This window comes from Lissotriton helveticus, chromosome 9 (genome assembly GCF_964261635.1).
Source record: "Lissotriton helveticus chromosome 9, aLisHel1.1, whole genome shotgun sequence".
NCBI classification, from domain to species: Eukaryota; Metazoa; Chordata; class Amphibia; order Caudata; family Salamandridae; genus Lissotriton; species Lissotriton helveticus.
The window spans coordinates 298,432,113-298,459,909 of record NC_136070.1 but is presented as its reverse complement, the minus strand read 5'-3'; positions in this window follow the sequence as shown (position 1 = coordinate 298,459,909).

Here is a 27,797-nt window from a genome sequence, read left to right as displayed (position 1 = left end):
ATATTTACAAAGACACATAAAACCACCCTGCGTGGCTTTTTGTGTCCTTGTAAATATAGCCACTTTATATGAATCACTTTGCGTGAAAGGGGCATGCCATGTGTGTTGCTGCGGGTGTTCCCACACAATACACATGGGTTCTTCTGCATTTCTAGATTTATGAGCAATCGTTAAACTGGAAATGCATCACAATGCTACCCCTTCCCAGGGGAGGCGGAGGGAGGTGCAATGAGTAGAAATGTTTTCATTTCTCCTTGTTGTTTTCCTCTTTCTATCCGTGCTGCATTCTGCAGCATACATAGGAATAGGAATTTACCTCTTGTGATTCATTTTGAAGGGGTCCCTTCTTGCACAAAAATAATCATCCCTGTGACAAAGCCACCCTTGCACCACGGTGCAAGGGTGCCTGCGTTGGCGAATGGCAGCCAATTGAGCGCCAGTGCAGGGGAGAGCAAAGGAATCTGTCATATCATTGTAGATATGATGCAATATATATTATCTACTGATGGTTGCCGGTAGGTAGTTATAGTTAGGACCTAGTTTCCATAGGTAAAGCATTTTTGACTTACCTATAACTTCGGTGTCGTTTGACCAATCTTCATGAATTTTTCCATCAAGGTAGGTTCTGTGTGTCATGGAAAGTTTGGTAGGGATCTCTGCAGTGGGGACCGAGAAATAGGGGCATGAAATACGGGTGCATTTAAATGTTAATTCCCATAGGAAAGAGGTATCGAACCTACAGCCCAAACTGCTGGAAGTAGATCTTGTTACGCAGATTTTTTTTTTATTTGGTGCAAGTGTAGTTCAGTAGTTTTTGAGAAATTTAAACTGAACTATATATAGTGATATCTCTTGTCGCGGATAGGTCATGGAGTTTTGGCGAAGATCGCAAGTATGTCACGACGATTCTGCGGTAAATCACGAATGCGCATGTCAACATGAATGCTGTCGTTGACTAGGCTCAACCTGAACAGAAAGTTGCAGCCGCCATTTTATCAATCGGGAATCCCAGGGTTGAAATTTCTGTGAAATCTAACAGAAAGAGTGAGGGTGGAGGCACTCCGACCGCTTGTTTGAGAAATGGAGGTGTTAGTGACACAAGTTATGTGTCCAAAATTGATATTTTTTAGTCACACATGTTATTTACTATGATGGTGCAATCGCCAGTGCAGCCCCCCCCCCCTTACTATTGCGGGGACGTATCAACTATTGCACCAACACCTAGAATATTAGTGGAAATATAAAAAAAAACAATATATCTTTAACTGTACACACTCGCTGGTTGCTGTCACAGACTCATGTATGCACTTACAAACTCACTTAGACACTTATATACACATTCAAATACCTACTCAGACACTTATACATCCAGTCACATACCTAGTCAGATTCCCAGGCACCCATTCACATACCCATTCAGGTACTCATGCACCCACTTACAGATTCACTTGGAGAGTGATACAACCATATACAGCCCCACTAAGAGACTCATACATCTACTTAGAGACCCACTCATAGACTTATGGGCACAGTCTTATACCCACTTAGAGACTCTTACACCCACTCAGAGACCTACCTGGGCACTCATGCACCCACTCACTTGGAGAGTCATGCACCCATGTACAGACCCACTCAGAGACTCATGCACCCACTTACAAATCAACTCACACACTCATGTATGTACTCACATACCTACTGAGACACTCACACACCCTCTGACATACCCACCGAGACACTCATATACCCACACATATATCCATTCAGATACTCATACACCCACCAATACACCCATACAGTTACTCACACACTCAGTCACAAACTGTCTAAGAGACTTATGCAATCAGTCACTCACTCATACACTCATAGAATTACACACCCATTCACAGAATCACCCAGATTACACGCACCCCTCACTCACCCACTCAAAGACTCATGCAACCACTCACAGACTCACCCAGATACCTGCTCTCCCAGTCACAGACCCACTCAGACACTATTGCATACACCTATTCATTCACCCACTCAGAGACTTATGCTCTCACTTACCCATTGAGACACTCATACATCCACTCACCGATCCTGTCAGACACTCATACACCCACGCATAGACTCACTCAGATACTCACACACCCATACAGTCACTCACACAACCAATCATAGACCCATTCAGAGACGTATTCACCCAGTCACTGATACACTCAAAGACTGATGCACCCACTCACAGTCCCAGTCAAAATAATGCACCAGTCAGACAGTCATATACTTAGTTTCAAATACACAAATGCACTCATGCACCTACTCACTGATAGACTGAGATACTCATGCAACCAATGACAGATCCATTGAGACACTGATACACCCAGTCATGGATGCACTGAGACAGTCACGCAGTCGCATAACAGAATCATTGATAGACTGATGCACCGTCTAACAGATCCAATGAAATACTCATACATTGAATCAGAGACTTACTGATGTATGCAGTAACAGGTTCCACTGAAAGAGTTATATAACGTGTTATAGAGATATTAAGGGAGATATACATGCTGTTATAGAGTATTTTAGATAGTAATGTGCTTAGTGTGTTGGTTATAATCCATCTTACAGTTATACATTTTGTATGTGGTGCTGGCCATTGAATGCTTGGTTTTGTTTTGTCATTTCGCGACATGTTTGCGGTGATTGTGGCTACCGATATTATTGCGGCGCCCAGCATCATCGAGAAAACTGAAAATTGGATTATACAATTATTTTTATACAAACTCCCTATAAAAATACGACCTTAAAGAGTGCAGGAATAAACCTCTAGCATCTAAAATACTGTGAAATGTGTGTATATATGTGTTTTACACCTCTTAAAAAAAGGTGCAACTGTCGCTGTTAGCAAAGTCATCGCCACTATTAGCGTCATGGGAAAGTTGGGGTAAAATGCAGTTTTTCAAAACCCTTACTAGAAAATATGTGTTTTAAGCAGTGATGTAGTTAGTAATGTGTGGTGGTCATTGAATGTATGCGATCATCATCACAGAGTGGTCAAGAATTTCAACAACAAAAATTATTTAACAAGAAAATGAACAATATTTTTGATCCTCGGGTTGCTCTGACAAGAGCCTTTGTGTTGATTGTGTTTATATGACAGCTACACATGAGACTGGATGCAGGTTTTCAGGCTACTTAGAAACACCCTGTTGCCTTTGTCTGTAAAGTGCACTCCATCATTTCTATAAATTCCATGCATGTCAAAATGCTGGTTGTTGTTATAGATAGAGCCCAAGCTGTGGTCTCTGAGGAATGCAGAAACAGTTCTATTAAAATGATTCCTGGCTTTGTCAATCTGTGGACAGAATTTGATTTGACCACTTCCATTTCTGTCTTTGGCATATATTAGAGAACACTAAGACAGTGTGAGAGAAACGCAACATCAGTTCTGCATAGGTAGTATTTCCTTAGGGTTTACAGATCTACCCCAGTCAATATGCCTAGGTTATTGCCACCACAGTGCACAATCATGAGGTGAGGAGCCTTAATGGCTTTAACCAAAGCCAGCAACTGATGATACTTTAACACTCTCTGACCAAACCAAGTAATCTCCACAATTGGCATACCCATGTCCCCGTCAATACCTCTTTATTTGCATACATATAGATGTGGCCAACAATCCACACTCTAAGCATTTTGTAGTGAAGGAGCAATAGCAGTCAGGAGAAGGCTGGAGCTGAATGAGGTAGTTTTCCAAATGAAAAGCAGTTGAAATGGTGGAATTTTCTTGAAAAAAATATGTTTGTATATATACATATATTCATATATATATATATATATATATATATACATACATACGTATATATGTATACACGTATATCAGCATGTAAGTGAATAAAATTAGGTAGTGTGTTGGATGCATTAGTAAGACGTCCTATTGTTGGCTGTTGTTTAAAAAAAGAAATGTATTACAGATATGGATATGCTTTTGAATCTGTTGAGTAAACCACACCTGAGGCCTCTTATTTGGAAGCATTGTGTTCCTTCAAGAATGTGCTGTGAACTTGTGACCTTCTGGTTTCACTTGGTTGATAGATACTCTGAGCTAAGAGTAGGGGTAGGCAGCAAATTCCGTTCTGCTTGCAGAACTTGCAAATGTTGGCATTTCCGCGTTCCACGCAGAACGTGAAAATGTTGAAACTTCCGAGATCCACGGCGGAATGGAATTCCGGGGGGCATGAGGTATTTTTAAACCTCACCAGAAAGCAATTGCAGGAGCCCGAATGTCCACTTCTCTGCAGGAGTGTTCTTCTGCTTGTCTCCAGCCTGTGTTGTTGTGTTCCTTCTTGATGTGGCCGCTTCATAGCACTTTTGTTTAACTTGTAGCCATGCTCCTGTCCTCTTTCCCTCACATTGTCTTTGCTTTCCCAACACCCTCCCAATCATTGCTTGCCCCCTCACACCCTCCATACCCAAAAAAAGCATATTGACGTGGTAACCGCTAAACACATCACAGGGCTTTTTTCTCCACACTCCAATGCTGCAAGCCCTCGCTCACTCACTCTCTCTGTGATGCCGCACACTCATTCTCTCACCAACAATTTAAAAAGCGCTATGTCACAGCCAGCGCATTTATTTTTCACTTTCAGTCATGCTGCACAGCAGCTACATTGCTGCACATCATGACTTAAAACATTTACAAAGCAAATAGCTCTATCCTAGGCAAAACTTATTGCCTGTAACAATGCTTGTTCTTATGATTTTCTGGAGCCAAACCCATCATGTATCTCACTCTATCCATTTTTCCATCTTCTAACATCAGCATTCTTCTAGTGCCCCATCCGCTTTCCTTTCATTTCTTTTCATCCCCTCATCTCTTTCTTGATATTATCGATTCTTCCTGTTTTTTTTCCACTTACTTTTTTTCCCTCTCCTGGCATCCCTCTCCTGGCATTCTGGCTTTACATTTTTTCGCTCCCTCTCGCCGTTATCTCCGTTCTCACCTCGTATCCTCCATTCAGACGCTCTGTCTCCTTTCTCCTTCACTGGGCCATTCTTTTTCCCTTTTTTGTACTCTGCCTGTAGTATACTGCTAAATGTTTGTAATCCGCTTATTCTGTGAAATAGGAATGCTTTGAATAAACATAAAAATAAAAGTGTTGCACACCTCTGTAGATCACCCATGGATCTCTCTTTGAGCAACTTCCATACTGCATCTTCGCAGTAATTCAGCAGACAGGCATGGAATCCTGTGGCCTTGATGCTGACGGAGAGCAACTATCGACAACAAACTGGTAATGGGGCACAACTGGAAGGAGCAGAAAGGATTTAGCAGAGGTACGGGTTCTTTTGGGGCCCACCGCTGATGCCAGTGTTCGGGAGCAGCTAACATATATAGCATGCATGTGCTCTGAGTTTAGATTCAAACAAAAAGATTAGCAAAGGTCTGTGCAATATGCCAATTAGCGAGTGTATTTGTTTGCAGGACCTTACAGTAAAGGTTTAGGGCCCGATGTAGGTAATTTCGATTTACCTACTCTTAAATACCGAATCATACCAATTCGGTATTTAAGAGTAGGTAAATATGAAGTAGGCAGATGTAGGTAAATTTTCTTTTAAAATTACCGAATCTGTATGATTCGGTATTTACCAATTCGGTAAATACCGAATCAGTATTTGCCATTGATTCCTATGGGCCTTGAAGACCATAGGAATCAATGGCAAATACCGATTCGGTAATTACCGAATCGGTAAATACCGAATCCTGCAACGGGGAATGGGGTGTCACTTTGACACCCTGTAGCACCCCAATGTCAGGCTTGTGTGCCATGTGGCACACAGACATGCCCTAAGGGCATGTCTGTGTGTCACATGGCATAGGTGTACATGCACAGATGTGCATGTACACCTGAATTCGTTATTTACCATGCAATAGTATTACATGGTAAATAACGAATTCTGAGGGGCCTGTGGCACTGTTTAAAGCGCCACCTACATCTGCATTTACAGATTTGGTATTTTTACCGAGTCTGTATTTACCAATTCGGTAATTTTACCGATTCGGCAAATACAGATTCGTTAAAAATACCGAATCTATAAAAACATGCCCCTACATTGGAAAAGGCATTTACCGACCGGTAAATGCCTACCTACATCGGACCCTTATTCTCCATTTTAGCACTAATCATAACAAATATGTTTTAATAGTATTATTTTTTATTTCAAAGCCTGCAAACTGTTAAAAAATGTCTCTAAAATGTCTATCATTATCCCATGAGGCACAGGGACAAGCCTGGTTTGCATATGGCCATGTCTGAACTGGGGTGGCATGGTGGGCAAAATAACAATGGATTAAACCCAGATCTGTGACTGGGGGTGAATGTTTTGCCAATGTGCAACATTCCGTCCATCACTTTGTGTGTTTTGCTGTACTTAAACAATCACATATGTGCAATCCATGTGCTCTATAAATCACCTATATACTATCTATACACTCCTGCAATCATCCAGGCACTAGAGTTCAACTCATTTAATCATCCAACCACTATTTATGCATGTATTGAATTATTGAGGCATTAGTCATGCACTTATCTAATCATTCAGGCACTACTGATGCACTCATTCAAACACCCTGATAATAGTGATATACTTATGGAAACATGCAGGCAGTAACTATGCAGATACGGAACAGCCAATGGAGTTCTCACATACTCAGGGAATCATCAAGGCACTACCTGTATCCTTAAGGAATCACTTAGACACTACCTATGCACTCATTCATTCATCCAGGGAGTACTGATGTACTCAACCACAAACACAAGTAATTACACGTTTTACTGAGGAATACGTAGTCTTTTACCACCATCAGTTAAATTATATATGCAACCTGTCACACACTCTTTGCATTTACGTGGAAGAATTAGTGAGTTAATGATAGCTCTGATAGCGATTAATGTGCAGAATGTCATATGCACCATTTCCCAAAATTTAAATCTGATGCCTCAAAGTAGAAAAGTAATGAGACACAAAATCCACAAGTGACACTATGGTAGAGAGGCCCATAAATAGCTCTTGTGTTGTGTTTTCAGAATCACAGTATTGTGACACAATGTATGTACTTCTACACTTTGGTTGATGTTGATGTTCATTTTAACATTTACTACTGAAGGGATGAACTCATAAATTAAAGTTTTTTTTTCTTTGGGTTTGATATATTGAAATACGTGTATGTAGTTATATAGCTCGGTTTATCTGTAGATTTAAACTGAAACATAACATAAAAACTGATTTTGTATAAGTCAGTAGTACAGTAATTGATACATTGGCTAGAGAAAAATTAAAATATACTTTTTTATAGAATAATATCTACATAACTTCAAACAGTTAGAAAGCCTACAAAAAAAGGAAAAAGCAACAGAAGCAACTACAGTATCTCGGAAGAACTCAGAAAAAAAAGAGAGAAAATGCAGAAAAGGTGGTGAAAGAAAAAAGAGCTACTGGTAAGAGGACAAAGTTATTTCTTAAAAATATATGTGGACACCTGCACAGATGACAGAATAAATAATATAAAAAGCAAACTATGAGAAAGAATAAGAAAGGACAACATCTATATTACAGGAACAGGGAAGAATGTAACAAAGATGAATGTACCTTAACCAGGAGACAGAAACAGTTTAATGAAATCAGAGCCAGTATGTTTTGTAGTAGAGTGGTTGTAAATCTACTGAAAAATATGAAGAAGCATACATGAAGGAGAGAGGCACTGAAACAGAAGGAACAATTTGAGGGAGTAGTTGATAAGGCCTTTACTTTGAAGAGGAAGCATGTCATATTGATTATAAATACTCTTGACAAAATGTTGCACGTAAGGAGACAAAACTAGAAGAAAAGATTAGTGAATAGCAGTAACTATTGTATAGTCTTTAGTAGGGATCTACTATAGAGCCTTTCTTTAATGAAGAAAACTGTCTCCAGGATAACACATTAGTTGATGCTATTGATGAAAGAGGACGATGTTATGAAATTAAAAATGTCACTCCTATAGCGGTGATTTTATCTAGAAATGTCAGGCCTCGTTTACAAATGGGATTGTGGTAGTGCTTGTAGTATCAACAGCAATCCATAGATATACTAAGAACATTTCTACATATCTTTCCGAGGCAAAGTTTAAAACACAAAATAAGTACTTTACAAGGATTGGATCCTGCCAATGTTAAAAAGCAAAACAAATTTAGAGGCACACCCACTAGCTTGTTTATCAAAGAAAGTGTGCCAAAGCACCTTTCATCATTTCTGGATGTAAGCTGTACAGCTCCCAACAATTCAAACTTTATTTAGGAGGCTGTACTATGTGAACACTCCTGCTTTATGAATAAGAGAAATGAATAGAGCACTTCTGCATGGTGCTCTGGCAGAGGTCAAAGAAGTTTGTGATGATGTGCAATTTCATTTCTTTTGTCCAGAGCAGGACTCTACATAAAATGAACAGTTGATAACAGGAGGAGTTGCAGAACAGGACAACGGTATTATAGTTGATAGCTTTGAATATAAGATTACAAAATGTAACAGTGTGCTCTTAAAATTCACAGTATGTTTGTATATGTTGTCAACACACACTACAAGATTGAAACACAGACTGTTGACTTGTAATTAAAAAAATGAAATAGAAAAAAGTTATAGCCAATAAAAGTTTGCTATATACTTATTTGTAGTGGAATGCTTTGTCAAGTCAAGTCAAGTCAAGACAAAAAAGCTTTATTCGGTGACAACGAGGCAAACACCATAAAAGCATACTAACACACATTTATCTAAGTGAAAGATAAAAATACATTCTGAATATATCTCACGTATAGAAATTAATTGATAATATATGTGCAAATTTAGAGTACATGGGAATATCACAGATGAAATATAAAATCAATTTTTCAAAAACTCCTTAAAATACAATCTACCACTAATTCGCCCAATAAAGTGCAAATGCATTCAGTGCAAAGGGATGCGGTCAAGAGAAGAACGGTGTTACTCATCATATTTTTCATACAACAGAGCATCCAGAAAGGCATATTCTTTTCTTTTTCTGATTGATTTTTTTATGTAACTGGTTACAGAACTTATGATTTTCATTGTATCCAAGCTGCATAAAAATTTAAAAGCATCCTTATAATTAAAACGCATATTTTTTAAAAATAGCGGTTTCAATACGTTTTTTTGAATATCCACATAAAAAGGGCAAAAAAGAGTAAAGTGCAAGGTAGACTGGGCGGTTTTGCCATCGCATTGGCAAGGGGGCAGGGTTCTTTGCCATTTCTCTGTACTTGGAAAGGCAAATACATAATGTAGGGTACTCAGCCTTAGCCTGCTCAAATAAAAACGATGCTGGACATTCTGTACCAAGATGAGATATAACTGGGTACCGCTCATGCATGGGCGTTCACAATAAGCTACTACTGTTCTTTTTTTCTCAGCCATCCTTTCCCTATCAAGTTCTATAGCTGTAGGATACCTCAATTTCAAGTCATTTTTGCTGTATTCTTGTATGCTTATGGGATAGTCTATGCATATTTCACATTTGATCAGAAGTTTAGAAATGTGCCACAGCCATGGTATTTTCATACACTGATCTAGTGCTAGATAATCAACAATTAAGTCCTTTGAAAATGTTGTTTCTTCCTGTGAGAAGTTGGCCTGATATATAGTGCTCACTATTCTAGTGATCACTCTGTATCATTCCAAACAACCCTTATTGATGATTGGTTGTAAGTCAACCTTATTAGACCAGCTATCCTAGTAGCGTGGACAAGAGCAGTCTTTAGGCTAAACTCTAGAGGGCGTGTTCAGCCAGCTGTTTTACCATCACATATACCCCTTGAACACCAAGTGAAAGGACACCACACAAGTTGTTAAAAAATAAAGGATATTTATTAATAACAAGTCTACCCTGAACTCTTTATGAGTCAGGGAGCTAAGCACAATACAAAACTCTTACAAAAATACTGCAAGTTGCACAAATAACACAAATGCCCGAGGGGCACGAAAAACCATATACTCTAAAAGTGGAATGCGAAATACTAGCAGGTAAGTAACACGATCCAGAGGCTTCAGGACCGCTAGGACTACCTTACTGAACCCTCAGGTTAGGAGCAGGAGGCCTAGGGAACCCGGGTGCAGAGTGGGAACTCTTACGCGGGATGCGGGACAAAGTCTATGGATGCTAGTAATTCTAAAGTTACTGTTTCCGGACGAATCCGACTAGGTAGACTAAAAACGAAAAAGGATCTGGACACTAGGATAGTGTACCTGTGCTGGAGCACCGAAATGCTCGAGTTACCTAGCCCAGGGGCTGCGGCTGCATAGGGTTCAAATGACGTCGGGAATCCTCGTTGTAGTCTATGGAGCCTGAAAGAAGATGTTGCTGGCAGGCGACCAGTGAAGATGTTCGGTGTGATCCAAGGCTGGATCAGTGAAGGAGACGACCTGAAAGCAGAGGGGACTCTGTTCTCAATCACTAGCCAGTGATTGTGTGGGCACCAGGATGGCACCGGATGAAGTCACCGCGATCAGGTGAGTGGGTGATGCTGGACTCTGCAGTCACACGGGCCAGGAGGCGTTGTCGGCGTCCAGGCTGGAGGTGCGAGCTGTCCCACGATGGTGTCTGCTGTCGGCGATGTTGGATCCAAGATTGGAGCAACAAACCTTGGCAAAGGCAAGCCCACGCGGTGGAGTCAAAATGGCGTCTGGAGTGGACCAGGAGGGTCCAGGGCACTTCTTGTTGGACAAGGAGCAAGGGCCAGTCTAGAGGATCTAGACCAGCAGTGAAAACATTGTGGTACGTCGTCAGGAGGGCCACTAGCCAACGGGCAAGTGACCGGACAACGTGGCAAGCAGCAAAGAAGCAGAAGGGCCCCACGCAGATCTCGTGGATGCTGGGGGGCTGGACTTCGGTGCTGGAGCTGCTCAGGGTTGGGGCTTCTCAAACCCCAGTGCACCCACTCGAGGATCCCTCGGCAGTCGTGCTGGTTAAGCGTCGTGCTGGTCTTGAAGATAGCCGGTCCCACGGGTCTCGTCACACCCACGAATCTCAGCTGGGCTGATGATGCAGGTAGAGGTCAGAGATGGCAGGGAATCCGGGTCTCGTCGAGCTGGTCAGTCTTGATCCAGAGGATGGACGTGCAGCAAACCGCAAGCGCTTAGGTGGTGCCTGCTGGTGCAGGGTGGCTACTCCTTAGCCACAAGGGAGAGTCTTCAGAGAATGACAAGAGTTCCTTTCGTGGAAAGTAGTTCAAGTTTCAAGATTATCCAATTTGGGAAGGGTGCCCGCTCCTACCTTTATTCTAAGAAAAGGGGCTGGCACGCGACTAGGTCCTGCCCATGGGTGGGACCAGGAGGGGGGTGGTTACACCCCTCTCCTTTGTCCGGTTTCTCCCCAGCTCAGGGGCTGGTGTGCCCCTGGAACTGGTTTGAGCCGGCATATGCACAGTGAGCACCGGGGTGCCACTTGCAGTCACCTTCCTCTCAGCCCTGCCTACCTGGGATACACAAAATCCTGTCTGGGATGGTGCTGGCACCGCCCCTGACAGGAAACCCTTTGTCCAGGCCTCCCTCGCTGGAAGGACTCCCAGCAGCAGGAGGTCAGACTTGTGTCTGTGGTGGCAGCATCCATTTTGTGATGCTGAGGCTTGAGTTAACTTTAACCGGGGTTCACAGTTACATACATGTCGTGCCCCTCTAGAAGGGTGGAATGCTAACCCAGTCGCCAGAATTGGCGAGGGGTTAGTATTCCAATTCGTATGACACCTTACTCAACATGTTTTGATAATGCTATGCCAAAGTTAGCATTTGACCGCGAGGTTCATAATGCACTTAAGAGTATATGGTATAGCGTTATCATGGAACAGCTATAAGGACTTGGTTCCACAAGCTGCAAACGGGCTCAGCTCATGCCAGAGCACCATCTCACATAATTCCAAGCACTCTGCCTTCAGGATTGATAAGGCCTGCCATAGGAGTGACTGATAGGAATATATGTGTCCATTTTAGGGTTAGATATAGGAATACTATATCTAAAGCAAAGGGTGATTACACCACCTTGCCCCAGCTGTCGTGCAGCCAGTTGTGTCAGATTTGGGTGGCCAGCCAGGGGTGGCATAATACATGCTGCAGCCCCTGGTAGGCCCTGGGTACACCTATGCCCTGGATACCTAAGGTATACTGTACAGGGACTGATAAGGTGGCCCAGTACCAATTGGTAAATGCACCTAAGGTACATGCTTGTCAATTTAGAGAGAGAACAGCTAGGCTGTGGGTCTGATTAGCAGGCCCACAGTCAGGGAAAGTCGTAAACCAGTGAAGCAAAAAGCAAAAATCTGGGGTGGCCATGGGATTGCAGACCCCACTCTCCTACATAACCCCCCCCCCAACTTAGGGACATTAAACTAACCTTGACCAGGTGAGTCTTCTTGTTCTAAGTGGAAGTACCTGGAGAGACCATCTGCATTACCATGGTCAGTCCCTGGGCGGTGCTCCACTGTAAAGTCCATCCCCTGTAGGGAAATGGACCACCTAAGAAGTTTGGGGTTTTCACCCTTCATTTGATTTAGCCATAAGAGGGGCTTATGGTCGGTCTGAATCTTGAAGTGAGTACCAAACAAGTATGGCCTCAACTTCTTCAGGGCCCAAACCACAGCAAAGGCCTCCCTCTCAATAGCTGACCAACGTTTCTCTCTAGGGGTCAGCCTTCTGTTTATAAAAGCAATAGGCTGGTCATGACCATCAATATTCAGCTGAGATAGAACAGCTCCCACAACCAACTCAGAAGCATCTGTTTGGACAATGAAAGGTTTGGAGTAGTCTGGACTCTTGAGAATAGGTGCAGTGCACATGGCCTGCTTTAGGTCATCGAATGCCTTCTGACAGCTAACTGTCCACTGAACTTTCTTTGGCATTTTCTTACTTGTCAGGTCATTAAGTGGAGTCACAATGGTTCCATAATTTCTGACAAATTTCCTGTAATAACCAGACAGGCCCAAGAAAGCTCTGACCTGTGTCTGGGTGGTTGGAGGAGCCCAGTCCTTTATGGCCTGTATCTTGCTCTCCAGAGGTTGAACTTGGCCTCCACCTACAAGGTGGCCCAAGTATACAACTTGACTCTGCCCTATCTGGCACTTAGTAGCCTTGATAGTGAGGACTGCCTTTTGCAGGGAATCTAAAACTTTCCTTAGGTGGATCAGGTGATCCTCCCAGGTGGAGCTAAAGACAGCAATACCATCTAGATATGCTGCACAAAAGTCATCCAACCCAGTGAGAACTTGGTTCACCAACCTTTGAAAAGTGGCAGGTGCATTTTTCAAACCAAAGGGCATCACCACAAATTGGTAATGACCTCCTGGGGTAGAAAATGCTGTCTTGGCCTTGGCATCCTCAGCTAACCCGATTTTCCAATAACCAGCTGTTAGGTCAAATGTACTTAAGAAAGTTGCAGAAGCCAACTTATCTATCAGTTCATCTGCCCTAGGTATTGGATGGGCATCTGTCTTAGTGACAGCATTGAGACCCCTGTAGTCTACGCAAAACCTCATCTCTCTCTTACCATCCTGGGTGTCAGATTTAGGCACTAGAACTACAGGACTAGCCCAAGGGCTCTCTGAGGGTTCAATGACTCCCAATTCCAACATCTTTTGTACTTCTTGTTTAATGCAGTCCCTGACGTGGTCAGGTTGCCTGTAGATTTTACTCTTTATAGGCAGACTGTCTCCAGTGTCCACCTCATGTGTGCACCAGCTTGTCTGACTGGGGGTCAGAGAAAACATTTGTCTGAAGGATTGAAGGACTTGCTTACAATCCTTTTGTTGATGTTCAGGGAGGCTGTCAGAAAAGACTACACCATCTACTGACCCATCATCAGGGTTCTGAGTGAGCAGGTCTGGGAGAGGGTCACTCTCTTCCTCCTGTCCCTCATCTGTGGCCATGAGCAAGCCCATGTCCTCCCTGTCAACAAATGCTTTGAGCCTATTCACATGAAGTACTCTGTGAGGGCTCCTGGGAGTTCCCATGTCCACCAAGAAGGTGACTTCTCCCTTTTGCTCAATGATGATGTGGGGTCCAGACCATTTGTCTTGGAGAGCTGTTGGGGCCACTGGCTCCAACACCCACACCTTCTGTCCTGCATGGTAAACAGTTAGGACAGCCTTTTGGTCATGCCAAGCTTTTTGAAGTTCTTTGCTGGCCTCCAGGTTTTTAGATGCCTTCTCCATGTACTCTGCCATCCTGGAGCGGAGACCAAGTACATAGTCCACTATGTCAAGTTTAGGCTTTTTGAGAGGTAACTCCCATCCTTCCTTCACAAGACATAGGGGTCCACTTACAGGATGTCCAAACTAAAGCTCAAAAGGGCTGTAACCAACCCCCTTCTGTGGGACCTCCCTGTAAGCAAACAGAAGGCAGGGTAAAAGGATGTCCCATCTTCGCCTAAGCTTTTCAGGTTACCCTTTTATCATCCCTTTGAGGGTCTTGTTGAATCTTTCAACAAGCCCATTGCATTGTGGGTGATAGGGTGTGGTGAATTTGTAATTTACACCACATAGCAGTCAGGTATCCTGACATGAAGTTTGCACCTCTGTCAGAGACAACCTCCTTAGGAAACCCCACTCTGGAGAAAACTCCAACCAGGGCCCTAGCCACCACAGGGGCTGTAGTGGTCCTAAGGGGAATAGCTTCTGGATACCTGGTGGCATGATCCACTACCACCAGTATAAATCTGTGCCCAGATGCTGTTGGGGGGTCCATTGGTCCAACAATGTCAATCCCCACTCTTTCAAAGGGAACCCCCACCACAGGTAGTGGTATAAGGGGGGCATTTGTGGTGCCACCTGATTTGCCACTGGCTTGGCAGGTGACACATGAGCGACAAAACTCTTTAGTGTCCTCAGACATGTGAGGCCAGTGAAAGTGTGGGGCAAGCCTGTCCCAAGTCTAGTTCTGGCCTAAGTGACCTGCAAGGGGAATTTCGTGGGCTAAGGTGAGAAGGAAACCTATCAGAGACAAGGGGATGACCAGCCTCCTGGTAGCACCAGGCTTGGGGTCTCTTGCCTCAGAGTATAGGAGTCCATCGTCCCAATATACCTTATGGGCACCTGTAGCATTCCCTGCAGCCTAAGCAGCAGCCTGCTGCCTGAGGGGTTCAAGAGAGGAACAGTCTAACTGTGCCTGCCTCAAGTCTGCCCTGGAAGGTCCCCCTGTCCCAAGAAACTCAACCTGTTCAGGCTCCAGCTCTTCTAGGACAGTTCCATCTGGGGTCTTGGGGTCAGTCTCCTGAGAGAGCTGATCCTCCACCTGAGGCAGGGGGGAAGGGTCAACCTTACCCCTACTGCTCTTTCTCTTGGTTAGTGTCTGGTCCATTCTTCCATGATCCAGCACTAGTTCAGCTGGGCATTTCTTGGCCTGTGACCTAGTCACAGCAAGGACATGTGCTGATAAACCTAACATTTCCACATGAGTCCTATACTCCACATCTGACCATAAGGAGGATTCCAAATCATTGCCCAAAAGACAGTCCACTGGGAGGTCTGAACTAACAACAACCCTTTTGAGGCCATTTACCCCTCCCCAGGAGAAATTAACAAGTGCCATACTATGGGAGGTAGTGGCATTGCTAGCATTGGTCACCAGGTAGTCTGAACCTAGTATTACCTGTTCAGGGTCCACAAAGTTTGGTGTCACCATAGTGACACTGGCACAAGTGTTCCTGTAGGCCTGAGCCATTTTTCCATTGATCAAAGGCGTCTGCCTGTACTTGCCCAGAGTACTGGGATTTATTGTAGGGGTCATATCCATGTCCCCAGTACAAACAAGAACAGCCTGAGTAGGTATCCTGACTAAGTCAGAACCCGCCTCAGTTCCCAGGGTTAACCCCACTATAGCCTTGGGAGGATTACTACCACTACTAACTGTACTAGGGGGTGCAGATGCCTTAGGGGCAGTAGTGGTAGGAGTTGGGCCTTTCTTGGTGCACTCACTAAACCAGTGAGTATTACTTTTGCAGTAGTGGGACCATGGTTTCTTCTGACCATTATTCTTCTTCTTTTGGGAATTCTGGGACCCACACTCTTTAGATTGTTGGGGCCCTGTTGAAGACTTCTGGTCATTTTGCTTATTCTCATTACCCTTGGGGTCCGCTTTCTTTTGGCCACCACCCTGGTTCTGGTTCTGCTGCTTGACTCTTGTCCTGACCCATCTGTCTGCCTTCTTTCCCAATTCTTGGGGAGAGGTCAGATCTGAGTCAATAAGGTGCTGATGCAACAACTGAATTTGACAATTATTTAAGATTTGTTCTCTCATAATTAGATTATACAATCCTGTGTAATCAGTAACTTTACTTCCCAGTAACCAGCCTTCAAAAGCCTAAGTGGCACAATCAACAAAGTCAGCCCAATCCTGAGACTGAATTTTCTGGGTGTCTCTGAACAGCAACCTGTACTGTTCAGTTGTTAAGCCAAACCCATCAATCAGTGTATTCTTCAGGACTTGGTAATTGTTAGCATCCTCAGCTCTAGTAGTGAGGAGCTTATCTCGACCTTTACCTTCAAAGGAGAGCCACAATATAGCTGCCCACTGACTCTGGGGGATGCACTGGACAGTGCAGGCCCTCTCCAAAGCAGTCATCCATTTGTGGATGTCATCCCCTTGTGCAAAGGGGGGCACTATTTTACTCAGGTGTCTAGTATCAAAACTCCTGTCTTTATCCTTAGGGATATTGCTGCCACCAGTGGGGACTACCCCACTCAGCTGTTGCTCTCTAGCAAAGGCAAGCTTCTCCTTGGCAAGGGCAAGTTCTTCCCTCTGGATCCTTAGATTAGCCTGTTTCATCCTTGCTTCATGTTCTCTCCTCTGAGGGGAAGTCATTCTCCTCTGGGGAGAAGTCATTCTCCTCTGAGAAGAGGCATGAGAGTGCACAGATCTATTGGAGTCCCTAGAATGAGACCTATCTCTTCTAACTCCAAAGTTAGGCCTGCTTAGGGTCAGTACTGGGGGTCCCCCAGATCCTTCCCTATGTAGGTCTACGTTGGCCCTAGTAAGTCTGCTGACTAGCTCAGGACCATTGTCTACCTCATCCCCAGAAAGAACCTCTTCATCCTCCTCCTCTACTTCCTCAGTTTCAGGGAGGTCAGGATCACCAAGGGTACCTTCTAAGGCTGGCATGCTCCCATCTGTATGAGTAGATTTCTAGCATCACATGTCTCTAAGAGACCTAACAGAAATTTACCCCTCCCCAGGAGAAATTAACAAGTGCCATACTATGGGAGGTAGTGGCATTGCTAGCATTGGTCACCAGGTAGTCTGAACCTAGTATTACCTGTTCAGGGTCCACAAAGTTTGGTGTCACCATAGTGACACTGGCACAAGTGTTCCTGTAGGCCTGAGCCATTTTTCCATTGATCAAAGGCGTCTGCCTGTACTTGCCCAGAGTACTGGGACTTATTGTAGGGGTCATATCCATGTGCCTAGTACAAACAAGAACAGCCTGAGTAGGTATCCTGACTAAGTCAGAGCCCGCCTCAGTTCCCAGGGTTAACCCCACTATAGCCTTGGGAGGATTACTACCACTACTAACTGTACTAGGGGGTGCAGATGCCTTAGGGTCAGTAGTGGTAGGAGTTGGGCCTTTCTTGGTGCACTCACTAAACCAGTGAGTATTACTTTTGCAGTAGTGGGACCATGGTTTCTTCTGACCATTATTCTTCTTCTTTTGGGAATTCTGGGACCCACACTCTTTAGATTGTTGGGGCCCTGTTGAAGACTTCTGGTCATTTTGCTTATTCTCATTACCCTTGGGGTCCGCTTTCTTTTGGCCACCACCCTGGTTCTGGTTCTGCTGCTTGACTCTTGTCCTGACCCATCTGTCTGCCTTCTTTCCCAATTCTTGGGGAGAGGTCAGATCTGAGTCAATAAGGTGCTGATGCAACAACTGAATTTGACAATTATTTAAGATTTGTTCTCTCATAATTAGATTATACAATCCTGTGTAATCAGTAACTTTACTTCCCAGTAACCAGCCTTCAAAAGCCTAAGTGGCACAATCAACAAAGTCAGCCCAATCCTGAGACTGAATTTTCTGGGTGTCTCTGAACAGCAACCTGTACTGTTCAGTTGTTAAGCCAAACCCATCAATCAGTGTATTCTTCAGGACTTGGTAATTGTTAGCATCCTCAGCTCTAGTAGTGAGGAGCTTATCTCGACCTTTACCTTCAAAGGAGAGCCACAATATAGCTGCCCACTGACTCTGGGGGATGCACTGGACAGTGCAGGCCCTCTCCAAAGCAGTCATCCATTTGTGGATGTCATCCCCTTGTGCAAAGGGGGGCACTATTTTACTCAGGTGTCTAGTATCAAAACTCCTGTCTTTATCCTTAGGGATATTGCTGCCACCAGTGGGGACTACCCCACTCAGCTGTTGCTCTCTAGCAAAGGCAAGCTTCTCCTTGGCAAGGGCAAGTTCTTCCCTCTGGATCCTTAGATTAGCCTGTTTCATCCTTGCTTCATTTTCTCTCCTCTGAGGGGAAGTCATTCTCCTCTGGGGAGAAGTCATTCTCCTCTGAGAAGAGGCATGAGAGTGCACAGATCTATTGGAGTCCCTAGAATGAGACCTATCTCTTCTAACTCCAAAGTTAGGCCTGCTTAGGGTCAGTACTGGGGGTCCCCCAGATCCTTCCCTATGTAGGTCTACGTTGGCCCTAGTAAGTCTGCTGACTAGCTCAGGACCATTGTCTACCTCATCCCCAGAAAGAACCTCTTCATCCTCCTCCTCTACTTCCTCAGTTTCAGGGAGGTCAGGATCACCAAGGGTACCTTCTAAGGCTGGCATGCTCCCATCTGTATGAGTAGATTTCTAGCATCACATGTCTCTAAGAGACCTAACAGAAAAGGAGTGGTAGGGTTAGAACCCTGTTTCAATTTCCTGGAGGTACACAATTGCCTCATCTCCTGGAAACTGAGAGCTGCATATCTGGAAAGGACCTGTGGAGGGTCACTAACCACTAGGGGAGTCTCTGCAGACTCTTCATGGGTAGACATGCTTCTAGTGTGGTGTAAGTGATGCACCTACCTACACTATGGGTTTACCTACTGATCCCTTGCTAGAGTTGTAGTTAGGGTGTGCTAAGCCCTGTTACACTACAACAGCTGGTTCAGTAGAACTCAGAGTATTCTAAGCTAAGTTATATGTACCTTGGTACTTATGTGATCTTTCAAATGATATTCTTAGGATACGTGTGTGGTAAAACAACAGCAAGCTCAAATCCCAACCGCTGCTCAGCAATGTGAGAAGTTGGCCTGATATATAGTGCTCACTATTCTAGTGATCACTCTGTATCATTCCAAACAACCCTTATTGATGATTGGTTGTAAATCAACCTTATTAGACCAGCTATCCTAGTAGCATGGACAAGAGCAGTCTTTAGGCTAAACTCTAGAGGGCGTGTTAAGCCAGCTGTTTTACCATCACATATACCCCTTGAACACCAAGTGAAAGGACACCACACAAGTTGTTAAAAAATAAAGGATATTTATTAATAACAAGTCTACCCTGAACTCTTTATGAGTCAGGGAGCTAAGCACAATACAAAACTCTTACGAAAATACTGCAAGTTGCACAAATAACACAAATGCCCGAGGGGCACGAAAAACCATATACTCTAAAAGTGGAATGCGAAATACTAGCAGGTAAGTAACACGATCCAGAGGCTTCAGGACCGCTAGGACTACCTTACTGAACCCTCAGGTTAGGAGCAGGAGGCCTAGGGAACCCGGGTGCAGAGTGGGAACTCTTACGCGGGATGCGGGACAAAGTCTATGGATGCTAGTAATTCTAAAGTTACTGTTTCCGGACGAATCCGACTAGGTAGACTAAAAACGAAAAAGGATCTGGACACTAGGATAGTGAACCTGTGCTGGAGCACCGAAATGCTCGAGTTACCTAGCCCAGGGGCTGCGGCTGCATAGGGTTCAAATGACGTCGGGAATCCTCGTTGTAGTCTATGGAGCCTGAAAGAAGATGTTGCTGGCAGGCGACCAGTGAAGATGTTCGGTGTGATCCAAGGCTGGATGAGTGAAGGAGACGACCTGAAAGCAGAGGGGACTCAGTTCTCAATCACTAGCCAGTGATTGTGTGGGCACCAGGATGGCACCGGATGAAGTCACCGCGATCAGGTGAGTGGGTGACGCTGGACTCTGCAGTCACACGGGCCAGGAGGTGTTGTCGGCGTCCAGGCTGGAGGTGCGAGCTTGCCCACGATGGTGTCTGCTGTCAGCGATGTTGGATCCAAGATTGGAGCACCAAACCTTGGCAAAGGCAAGCCCACGCGGTGGAGTCAAAATGGCGTCTGGAGTGGACCAGGAGGGTCCAGGGCACTTCTTGTTGGACAAGGAGCAAGGGCCAGTCTAGAGGATCTAGACCAGCGGTGAAAACGTCGTGGTACGTCGTTAGGAGGGCCACTAGCCGACGGGCAAGTGACCGGACAACGTGGCAAGAAGCAAAGAAGCAGAAGGGACCCACGCAGATCTCGTGGATGCTGGGGGGCTGGACTTCGGTGCTGGAGCTGCTCAGGGTTGGGGCTTCTCAAACCCCAGTGCACCCACTCGAGGATCGCTTGGCGGTCGTGCTGGTTAAGCGTCGTGCAGGTCTTGAAGATAGCCGGTCCCACGGGTCTCGTCACACCCACGAATCTCAGCTGGGCTGATGATGCAGGTAGATGTCAGAAATGGCAGGGAATCCGGGTCTTGTCGAGCTGGTCAGTCTTGATCCGGAGGATGGACGTGCAGCAAACCGCAAGCGCTTAAGTGGTGCCTGCTAGTGCAGGGTGGCTACTCCTTAGCCACAAGGTAGAGTCTTCAGAGAATGACAAGAGTTCCTTTCGTGGAAAGTAGTTCAAGTTTCAAGATTATCCAATTTGGGAAGGGTGCCCGCTCCTACCTTTATTCTAAGAAAAGGGGCTGGCACGCGACTAGGTCCTGCCCATGGGTGGGACCAGGAGGGGGGTGGTTACACCCCTCTCCTTTGTCCGGTTTCTCCCCAGCTCAGGGGCTGGTGTGCCCCTGGAACTGGTTTGAGCCGGCATATGCACAGTGAGCACCGGGGTGCCACTTGCAGTCACCTTCCTCTCAGCCCTGCCTACCTGGGATACACAAAATCCTGTCTGGGATGGTGCTGGCACCGCCCCTGACAGGAAACCCTTTGTCCAGGCCTCCCTCGCTGGACGGACTCCCAGCAGCAGGAGGTCAGACTTGTGTCTGTGGTGGCAGCATCCATTTTGTGATGCTGAGGCTTGAGTTAACTTTAACCGGGGTTCACAGTTACATACATGTCGTGCCCCTCTAGAAGGGTGGAATGCTAACCCCGTCGCCAGAATTGGCGAGAGGTTAGTATTCCAATTCGTATGACACCTTACTCAACATGTTCTGATAATGCTATGCCAAAGTTAGCATTTTACCGCGAGGTTCATAATGCACTTAAGAGTATATGGCATAGCATTATCATGAAACAGCTATAAGGACTTGGTTACGCAAGCTGCAAACGGGCTCAGCTCATGCCAGAGCACCATCTCACATAATTCCAAGCACTCTGCCTTCAGGATTGATAAGGCCTGCCATAGGAGTGACTGATAGGAATATATGTGTCCATTTTAGGGTTAGATATAGGAATACTATATCTAAAGCAAAGGGTGATTACACCACCTTGCCCCAGCTGTCGTGCAGCCAGTTGTGTCAGATTTGGGTGGCCAGCCAGGGGTGGCATAATACATGCTGCAGCCCCTGGTAGGCCCTCGGTACACCTATGCCCTGGATACCTAAGGTATACTGTACAGCGACTGATAAGGTGGCCCAGTACCAATTGGTAAATGCACCTAAGGTACATGCTTGTCAATTTAGAGAGAGAACAGCTAGGCTGTGGGTCTGATTAGCAGGCCCACAGCCAGGGAAAGTCGTAAACCAGTGAAGCAAAAAGCAAAAATCTGGGGTGGCCATGGGATTGCAGACCCCACTCTCCTACACTTCCTTTGTCCATAAGCCATGCCACAATGTGAGTGCAGCTATATTGAGAATATCACTTAAATATGGGACGGACAATTCTTTGTGAACGATCATGTTTGCGGACGCACTGTGGACTGCCAACAGTCTTTTTAGGAACTTATTTTAATTAGTTTAGAGGATTGACGTATTTGCTCTCCCCCATATGGCAGCTCCATAATTAACTGCTGTAACGCACTTGCTTTTGTACAGACTTAACATTTATCATAGGGGTTTGTTCCCAAGTTTTGCTGCGAACCTGAGAATTCCCTCGGTCGTTTTTAAAAACTTCATTTTACATAATTCAATGTGCGAATTCCAAGTACCGTTATTACAAAATAATAACCCCAAATATGAAAATGTCGGAGCTCTACATATCGGAATCCCACCCATGTGGTGCTGTCTACACTTTTGTCTCTTTCCCCCACATGACATTACAAATATTTTTTTTAAATTCAACTGTAGGTCTAAATTAGTCATGTATTGGGAGAAGTGTTCTATTAGGCATTGTAAGCCGTTTGCAGTTCTGGACATTAGGACAGCGTCATCCACATATAATAACACAGGGGTGGGACGTGTTCCAACTTTTGGGGCATCTGCAACCAATACTTGTAAAAACTGATGCACATTGTTTATGTATAAGGAAAATAGAAGGGGGGCCAATACACATCCCTCTCTAATGCCACGCTTTACTGCAAAGTCTGGCGTGCATTCCCCGGATTTTCCATACCGTACCCTTGTAGTTAAATGCTTTGTCTTGTCTGTACAGCAAGTTATATGTAAATATTGTTACAATAAATTTGAGGATAATAAAGTGCGTGCTAGACTTATGTATAACAAGTTAGTACTGGTTCCCATTCCAGAACCACTACAAGGTTTAAATGTTTATGAGTCAATTATTATCCAAAGTATGCTTTGTGTTGTAAATCTGAGAATGCGGCAGTACCCATGGGTGTTGCGGGGGAAAACCCACAGCAACACCCATGGCACATCTCTTTCACTCAAAGTGATGTGTGAAAGGGAGCCATATTTACAAGGCATGATAGGCCATGCAGGGTCGCTTTGCATGGCCTTGTAAATATGGACCAGCACACTGCGCCACCGGTGCATCAAGAAAAGTGATGCACCGGCGGTACAAGGGGCTAGAAAATAAGACTTTTGATCCTTACAATAACTACTTATTGGCAACTGCCAGTAGGTAATATATGTATACAGATACATATCATTTCTTTCTGGTGCTCTTGCATCGTGGAGCCCTTGGTAGTGGAAGCCCTCTCTTTCTGCAGAATCCAACTTAGCATCCCACTCATGCACAGTGTAGCTCACTAAGTTGTTAAGCTCAAACTCCATGCTTGCAGACAGAGTTACAGGTGAACAAGATCAAGTGGTATGAAAGTAAATTGAGAAAAAGCAAAATAGGGCACTCAAGGAGAATAAAACAAAAATACAATATCTATATGGAATTTTAGTGTTACAAAAAAATAACAGATTGGACCACAAGTACTGGTTCCCACCAGTGAACACCACTGTATGAAATCGGAGTATAGGTTGGGGGAGGTGAGATAAAACAGAATCAAAAACCAAAAACTGTTTATTTGGTTAATATTTATATGGCTAGGTATGCAGGGCTCCTTAAAATATTTCATAGCAAAAAAAGGTATCTTTAGCATACCATTAGAACCAATGCATCTCTTATCATGCAAATTCTGATGCACATCCACATAATTGTGTTGTTCTCCTTTTTCACAATGTATATTAGACAACTTCTAAAATCCTGTGCCCATTCTTTATTCAAACTCTCTCTCCTCACCCATGCTGCTCTGAAGAACCTTTTGATGAGAAGATACCAAAGAATTTTAAAAAGAAATAGAATTTCAGACACATCGCATAAATAGCTTAATGGAGGGAAGGACTGCCTCCAGAAGGTCTTCTACCCTCCGGTTGCTGCTGCTTCACCACGCTTGCGAGCACCTTGGACACCCTCCCACCACTGTACTATATTTCCTAGCAGTCCCAGAGGCAGGGACAGCTGTTTTGGGGATTTTTGTGTCTGCCTTCACCGAAAAAAGTCTCCTGTGGCCCCTGCACCGCGGGAAACTGCCTATCACCCTTCCCTCCAGGAGATGTTTTTCCCTCCTGTTGCTGCAGCTGCACCGGACTACATTTCCCAGTAGCCCCGAAGACGGGGTCTGCTAGTTTTTGGAATATCACGCCTCCTGATGCTGGAAAAGGTTCCCTGCGGCTCCTGAATCGCGGGACGTGTTTGGGTGGAAACCGGGCCAAAGGTGGGCCTGTCCATGCCTGTCAGAGCCAAGAAGAGGCTGGGCTGGGTCTCCCCTGTTTCGCCTGACCTCAGCTTAATGTACTGTGCAAGCCCCCCCTGTCCCTGCACTGCCTGGTGTCCCTGCGCTCCCTGATGACCCTGTGTTGCGTGCTGACCCTATCCCTATGCCACCTGATGTCTCTGTCCTGCCACTCCTCCTGCACATGAACTGCCGCTCTCCCTGTGCTGTCCCAGTACTGCCTGCTGTCCCTGTGTTTCTGCTTCCCCTGCTCCTGTGCTGCTGCTCTCCCTGCACTGTCCCTGTGCTGCCTGGTGTCCTGGTTCCTGCATTGCCTGCTGTCCATGCACTGCCGCTCCAGCTTCTGCTCCCACAGCCCCTGCGCTACTGCTCCCCCTACGCTGTGACACAACCAAAGAAATATCCGGCACTACTCCTGCCAACAAGACCAGGAACACCCGCAACCACTCCACTGTATCCAGCTCAATGCCTGCTTCCTATGCAAACATGCCAGGTAAATCTGGGACACCATTACCACCATCTCCACGGACATTGTCTTCATCACTGAAATGTGGCTTAACCCCTCCTCGAACCCTGACATTACCATTGCCACTCCCAAAGGCTACAAGATAATACACCAAGAGCGGGCCAACAAACAAGGTGGAGGCATCGCCATCATCTTCAAGGAAACCATCAGATGTACCATCATCAAAGATGACCCCACGCCTCTCATGGAACACCTCAACTTCCTACTAAGATAGTTAGAGCCAACCTCGCATACAGACCCCCAGACCCTGAGTAACATTATGCAATGCTATCCCCCACCTCATCGACCCAATAGCAATCGACTCTCACAACTATGTACTACTCTGAAATCTCAACTTCCATATTGACGAACACAATGACACCAACTCCATTGCCCTACTGGCTAACAGTCGACCCCAGTTGCACCTCCAGCAGCAGAATCAAATTCAGCCACAAAACAGAACTCACCTAGACTGACCAAACCATCGTACACTTCACCGTCACCAATGCCCAGCACATCATCACCAGGCATCAGATCCCCCCAAGGCACCTGGAACAAGGTCACAGAAACTCAGTGGTCACATGCCCTCACCACCTCCCAACCAAAGGCCTCAACAGACTTCGCTAGACCATCCAGAACTTTGCCACCTGGATTATCGACAGCACCACCAGAGTCGTCCCACTGAAACCTACAAAATCCAGCAAGACCTCCAAAGATGCCAGCTGGTATGCTGCAGAACTCAGGATTACCAATCACAACTACCACCAACTGGAGGAACGATGTCACACCGCTAAATAGCCCATTGACAGAGCAGCTCACAAATCAGGCCTCAGCAAATATCAGCAGCACAACATGGGAGACAAGAATGCAGCCATCAACACCCGCATCAACTGCACAGCCAAACACAAAAAGGAACTTTTTAAAATAATCAAAGAATTCTCCAAACCAACAGCCATAGAAAACACCATCCACCCCTCCCAAGAACTCTGTGCCCCCCCTCAGACTACTACCACAGCAAGATCACCAACATCTACAAAACTTTCAAGCTCCAACCCTCGACCCCAATGGCCCCAACCAAACAGTGTACTTCAGCTAAACCAGTACCACATGGTCTCCGCTTGCTTCCCTGACCACCTCAGCCATTATGTCTTCCACCCACTCTAGGGCACCCACTGACCCCTGCCCCCACAACCTCTACATCCTTGCAATGAACCCAATCAGCTCGCAACTCGCCAGCGTCCTCAACACCTCCATCTCCACAGCAACCTACAGAGACAGATGGAAACATGCAGATGTTAGACCTGTCAGACCGTTCCTAAAGAAAGCCTCAGCTGACCCCAGTGATCTCAATAATTGTCAGCAGATCTCTCTACTCCCCTACACAGCCAAAGTATGTGAGAAGCCATCAACCAGCATCTCACCAAATTCCTGGAACAAAACTACCTACTGGATGCCTCATATTCAGAATTTTGTGCCAACCACAGCACTGAGACCACACTGATTGCTGCCACAGACAACATCAGAATCCTCCTCGACCATGGAGAAACTGTGGTCCTGATCCTCCGCAAACTCTTCACGGTGTTGGACACCGTCTCCCACATCACCTTCATCAACAGACTCTACAACATAGGCATACAACAAGACGCCCTCAAGTGGATCGCCTCCTTTGTTAAAGGATGCACACAGATCACCCGACTCCTTCCCTTCACATCTGCACACAAAGACATCATATGCGGTGTAGCACAAGGATCTTCCTCAGTCCCACCCAGTTCAACAGCTACATGACCTACCTCGCAGACGTCTTCAGATCCCACGGACTTAACATAATCTTCTATGCAGATGACACTCAACTAAACCTCTCACTCATTGAGGACCCCTTCAACGACAAAATCAACTTCTGCAATGCCATGACCAACGTAGCCAAATGGATGGGAGACAACTGCCTCCAACTCAACTCTGAAAAAACAGAAATACTGATCTTTGCGAATAACACCGCCACATGGGACCACAACTGGTGGCCTGCAGAACTTGGGCCTACACCCACACCAACCGACAATGCAACCAACCTCAGCATAATCCTCGGCAGTCAGTTGACAATGAAACAAGTCAATGCAATTGCCTTCTCTTGCTTTCACACATTTTGCATGCTCCACAGAATCTTCAGATGGATCCCAACCAACTAGAAAGACTGCCACTCAGGGCCTTGTCACCAGCCGCCTAACTATGGCAACACCCTCTATGCCGGCATCTCCACCCATCTCCTCAGAGTACTCCGGACCACACATAACATCGCATCCTGGACCTTCCCAAATGTCCCCACATCACCCCCACCTGAAAGATCTCCACTGGCTCCCCACCCAGAAGAGATGCGAGTTCAAGATCGTCACACACCTACAAATCTCACCAAAACCTAGGACTACATCAACCATCGACTGAACTTCCATCAACCCTCTAGACACTTGTGCTCCTCTTCACTTGCCCTCGCACACACCCCCTGCATTCTTCGCAGCCACAGTTATGATAGTTTATTTTCCTACTTCACTGCCAAGACCTGGAAATACCTTCCCTTCCAGTTCTGTACAGCCCTCTCGTTGGCAGAATTTTGAAAGATACTCAAGACCTGGCTCTTCGATGGTGACTCAGCGCCCAGATACCCCTAGGGGTGACAGTGTTAAGCTTTACAAATGGCTGTATTCCTCTTACATTCATTACGAACATTCACAATCTATTGAACAGTGCTGGCCACAGGCAATAAATCAGTTCAAACAAACCTAAGATCCATATACAACTGAAGACTCTTTTAGAGATACACATTGAAATGTGGACCTTACTGATTTAGCTTCAGGCAGTCACCTCAAAACTGGTTGATAGGCTTGACTGCAGATGTCAAAGGGATGGAAAATACATAGATATCCCAAAATAATCTAGTTACTATGGAAAATCGAGAGTTACAT